Source organism: Cottoperca gobio, chromosome 17, assembly GCF_900634415.1.
Source record: "Cottoperca gobio chromosome 17, fCotGob3.1, whole genome shotgun sequence".
Classification (NCBI taxonomy): Eukaryota; Metazoa; Chordata; class Actinopteri; order Perciformes; family Bovichtidae; genus Cottoperca; species Cottoperca gobio.
Genome location: NC_041371.1, coordinates 3,720,330 through 3,725,696, shown reverse-complemented (window position 1 = coordinate 3,725,696; position 5,367 = coordinate 3,720,330). Strand labels below are relative to the sequence as shown.

The following is a 5,367-nucleotide window of genomic DNA, read 5'->3' as shown; positions in this document are numbered from 1 at the left end:
TTACATTTTGGACCTTCTCAGAAATTGTTTCTGGTGTTTGTGTCTTATCGCTGCTGTAACTCTTGCAAAAGATATATTGATCTCAATGAGACGACCTTATTAAATAAAAGTTCTATTTTTTTGAGCAAAAGCGTGTATTCTGCTCGGACGTGGAAATAACATAAAGTGCAATCAGGTTTGTTTTGTATCTCAAGATGAAGAATGTCCCACCAGGTGGCGCTAGAAGACCGCCCAACACACCTGCAGACTCTTCAGACCACAAGGTGTTAAGACAGCAGAACTCTGCACTAATCATTCCTAAATGATCGAGTTATGAGCCATGATTATTAATTTGTCCTCTTGAGTGCTGAGGAGAATTTGGAGCTCTGTCCAAATATAAATCCATGAAGTCTGATCATCTTTTTTTTCCTCCCTTGGGAAAATGACAGATTATCTGCATGGCTGCTTTCAGTGTGTAACGTTATTACATGCAATTAGAGGAGAAATCAATGATGGGATAGTGACAGGTGAGGAGATGACAAAGCAATCTGTTCAGAGCCACCTGAAAATATTCTTTACTTTTTTATTTGTCTGTAATAAATGTCCAGGTAATGACCATGTACAATTTTGTCGTGAGTGGTTTCAGTAATTTAGTTGAAATGAATTCCCATGATGCACCTGATGGTGTTCTGTTTGCTGTGCACCCTCTGCTGTGTGTGCGTTGTGAGGGAAGTAAACAAGACACAAACACAACAGGTGACTTAACATGAACAGACATAACAAACACCTCACCTACAAAGCCCTTCACAAACTCGCCCCCACCTACCTAAGTGACCTCCTTGAGGAGTATACCCCCTCCCGCTCATCCTCAGCTGGTCTACTGACGATCCCCACATCACGCCTCATCACCAGGGGGGCCTTCAGCTGCACTGCTCCCAAGCTCTGGAACTCCGTCCCTCCACACATCCGACAGTCCGAAACTGTTACAGCATTCAAGTCCCAACTCAAAACTCCCCTGTTCGAACTGGCCTACTCTCTGTAGTATCAATCATCCTGTACCCCCCCCCCCCCCCCCCCTTTTCTCTTTATTGCTTTCTTCCTGTGCCTCCACCACATCTCTGGTATTGTTTGTCTGCTCTCCAACGTCCTGCTGTTTTTATCTCTTGTATTTTGTACGGTGACCTTGGGTGTCTTGAAAGACGCCTCCAAATAAAATGTATTATTATTATTATTATTATTATTCCATCACATTGGCGCCTCAATTTTAGTAGGAAAGTAAAAACATCCACTTGTTTGGACAGAGGGCTTCAATGATACATTTTAAATGCATCAACCTTTTATTAAAGTAGCTGGTGGAGAAATGCATTTTAAAGTGTGTGTGCTGATTACGAGCAGTAGGAGACATTAAAAACACCTGCAGTGACATCACAAACATTAATGTCATGAGCTGATATTCGTTCTGTTTAATCTCATGTCACACTGGAAACATTTCTTCCCGATAAAGACATTAATGACATCAATTGAAGTGTTTTTAAATCTTATTAATACTGAAATGCTTTCTACTGGTTCTACATCGCACTCCTTCCTCACTCATTCAGGACGAAGACAAAAACACTTTGAGTTTAGTGACTTCTTCACGTCATTGCGATCTGGTTCCGCTCCGAAACACGTCTCGTTAACCGATCTGTCCGTAGCTACACCCTCTAAACACTCGTCGTCAACTCACAGGTGTTTTCACTTATGTTGCCAGGTTAGTAAAGAGCTTGGTGACATGTCACTACAGCTCCACCCGACCTAAACCAGACTCGAGCTTCAATTAGCCCCAGCAGAAAACACCTTTCTTTAGTCCATATGCAGGACACTCTGCAGCTTTTAGAAAGGAGATTTATGTTTGGAGACGTAGGCTCCACATTAACCTTTTGCCCTACAGATTGTGATTTCGAATGATCCTTTGGTTTGAATGAGAAACTACTGGACCACCACATAACAAGGCTCTCACAATGCACACAAGCCTTCTGGATTCAAACAGAGAATGTTTTGATTCAGGAAAGCACAGATGGCCAAAGATCCCTCGGAGCATTTCCATGGCATAAGTGATGAATCTATTCCTGCAAAGATGTTCAGAGCGGTTCACCTTCAGCAACAACAACATACTCAGCTCATCTACAAACCCAACGAGTCGGCGTTTACTGGAGCGAAACAAAGCACAAACAACGTCAGCGCTGTAATAACTGGCAGTAATTAAAGCTCATTTCACGCCACTGCAGTTTGTGAAGCTGCACGCGTCGAGCTATTCGTCAAAATTAGTTGGGATGCGCAGACACACATCACACCTGTCAATCAGAGCACGACCTGTCTGGCCGCTGAGCAGCAACACTGATGGAGACGAAGGCTGTGCAGCTGAAGATGAGCTTTTGCAGCACGTCATCCTTCAGTTTCTACAGACATGTATTTCATCTGTTCGGTGCTCCACTAGTTTAGTTCAAATTATGCAAAGAAATAATCATTTGGACGGGAGCTGTCAGCAGTTATTGAGTACAAACCCTGAAGAACATTGGCTCTTGTCATAAAATTAGAATAAAGTGACTAAACCCAGTGGTTGACAGATGTTCTCAGTTCAAGGAGGAGAATACCGAGCAGGGCCTACAGTATCATCGAGGACAGCAGGGTCAGACTCTTTCTGTTGGAGTCTCCTACAGCCGAGCACCAAACTCCTTCCTGACCGAGGGTTGAAACTACCAGGTGACTCGACCTGGACATGTGAACGTTTACGGCTTTTATTCGGCTGTAAAATATCATTTGAGCTGCGATAAATAAAGTTTGATTTACATTTGTTCCTCGCACAAGCTTGATCAAAGTGACTAAATTAAATATTGTTATTTAGTTGCTGTAATTTGTACAATTTGTCACCTTACACACACACACACACACACACACACACACACACACCCACGCGTCAAACAATAAGTGAACTTTTACCACATTCAAGCGTTTTCAAAGGCACCTTTATATTCTTTTGATATTTCCTTTCTATGTAAGCAACCCACACCCACACAATTAGTTGTTCCGTTGACTTTCAGCTCTGCGATTTGTCTTTTATTTTTTTTATTGTGTATCATAAAATTGCAAATGAGATTTGGATGTAAAATATGAGAAATCAAATTCAGGTCTTTAAACTCCTGAAGTCTTTGGAGGTGATTACAGTGAGAAGTATTAAAGATGGCAGCAGAGCTTCTCATGTGTCAAACTCAGCGTGTCCTCATCAGTCAGACTCTAGAGTCTGCCTCTTGAGACCGACTGACACATGTTCTTCTGCTCTAAGCGTGAACACTTTGTGGTGTTTCAGGAGGAACACTGCCTCAGTTACACCCTCGTGTAGTTTCACATTGTCTCCAGAAGCTTTGAATGATACATTGGAAATAAGACAAGTAGAAAATCCTTTTGCAAAACAAATATTTTATTCATTACGTAAACCTTCAGTTTGTTCACACATCAGTAAAGTCTGTTAAATTACTCTTTTCACTTCATCTACACAATTTTAACCCGCTGTCAGTCAAATGTCTTCTGTCTATTTAAGTTTACAGAATTCAGCAGCGTCTCCATTATCGCAAAAAAAGCCAAAGTCCAGCCTAGAGAGGCTGAGTGAATGTGGTCTGGACTCTGTGGAGGAGCGTCATGGTGTTAGAGACGCTGTAGAAGGACAGACTACCTGCACTGTGATCCAGGTACACTCCTAATCTGGAGGACAGAGGACCTGAGACGCCAGTTTTGATATTGTTGTACGTAAAGTAATAACCAGTTTGGTGACAATCTAATGCCCAAGATTTATCTTGTACATCGTATCCAAATGTACATTTATTCCGGGTCACTGTTCTGCTGATATTCAAGTATGCGACTGCAACAGACACTCCACGCCCGCTCCACTCCACCTCCCAGGAACACCGTCCAGTCAGACTCTCTCTACTCATGGCCGGAGACAAGTCAAAAAATGTGTCTTTGTAAGCAGAATAAGTTGAATTTAGTGTTGCGTTCCTGCTCCCCTCAGATAATAACAGACGTGTGTGTGCTGTGTTTGGATCCAGCTCTGGTCTTGGGCTCTGGTTGTGACAGTGTCAGTGAGACGTCGGTCCATTCCTCACTCAGAATGTCCTGTAGCTTATCTCTTGCTTCCAACACAGCCACTGTCACATCCTCAAAGTATCGCAGAGGACGGATATTGATGCTGGATGAGAGTGTAGATTCACCGAGTCATGACAGAGAGGCGTAGTGCACTGGTTGTGATCCTCGGTGTGTGAGAGCTGCTCCAGCTCAGAGTCTTCCCTCTTCATCTCAGTGATCTCCTGCTCCATCTTCTCCTGAAGATCTCTGACTCAACTCACTTCACTTTCCTGCTGGGATCTGAGCTGCTGCTTCACATCAGAGCTTCTCGTCTCAATGAGACGGATCAGCTGAGTGAACATCTTCTCACTGTCCTCCACTGCTCTGTCAGCAGAGCGATTGACGGCCTCCACCTCCTGCTGAAGCAGCTTCACGTCCTGGATTCTCTGCTGGATGTTTAGTCGACTCCCCTCGAGCTCTCTCTGCCTCTCAGTCCTTTCTGCTGCAGCTGAGACTGTGTCGTGGCCTTTATGTTCGTCCACAGAGCAGAGATAACAGATACACTGCTGATCAGTACGGCAGAACATCTTCATCACCTCATCGTGACGAGAGCACACGTTCTCCTGGAGCTTCTTGCAGGGCTCCAACAATTTGTGTTTTGTTAACGGAGCTGCGTCATAATGAGGCTGGAGGTGTTTCTCACAGTAAGAGGCCACACACTGCACACAGGACTTGAAGGCTTTCAGTTTTCTCCCAGTGCAGACATCACATCCCACATCTTCAGGTCCAGCATTGCAGTGATCAGCAGGAGCAGCTTGGAGTCCAGTCTTCTTCAGCTCCTCCACTACAGCTGCTAACATGGTGTTTTTCAGCAGGACAGGCCTCGATGTGAAGGTCTGCCTGCACTGAGGGCAGCTGTATATGTTCTTCTCACCCTCTTTATCCCAGAGGGTTTTAATACAGTCCATGCAGTAGCTGTGTCCACAGGAAGTAGCCACCGGATCCTCCAGTAGATCCAGACAGATAGAGCAAGAGAAGTTATCCCGGTCCAGCTGAACTCCTTTCTGTGTCATTTCACCTCTCAGTGGCAACAACTGTCTGACTTTCACTTCCTCACAACTGAAGCTAGTTTGAGCTCTGATCTGAACAACATGTGTCTGTGTGTGAACAGGGCTTGTCAGCTCTGTCACTTCCCCACCATGTTGGTTACACCCATCTTCAAACTGTAGATTTAAAGCAGCAGGTGGAAGAGGGAGGGCTTATCAAGCTTTGATTCATTTCAGGATGAGG

General features: G+C 44.3%; 1 protein-coding gene and 1 pseudogene across 1 annotated transcript in view; one reads left to right on the top strand and one right to left on the bottom strand.

Annotated features, from left to right (window-relative positions):
* The window catches only part of LOC115023036 (zinc finger E-box-binding homeobox 1-like), a 5,398-nt gene extending 4,794 nt beyond the window's left edge, over positions 1 to 604 (top strand). The window contains exon 4 of the mRNA XM_029454177.1: positions 1 to 604. This exon is cut by the window's left edge and continues 685 nt beyond it. The gene's annotated coding sequence lies outside the window, so the exon portion shown is untranslated.
* Positions 605 to 4,227: 3,623 nt separating this feature from the next.
* On the bottom strand, positions 4,228 to 5,150 carry LOC115022300 (E3 ubiquitin/ISG15 ligase TRIM25-like; annotated as a pseudogene).
* Positions 5,151 to 5,367: the final 217 nt, after the last annotated feature.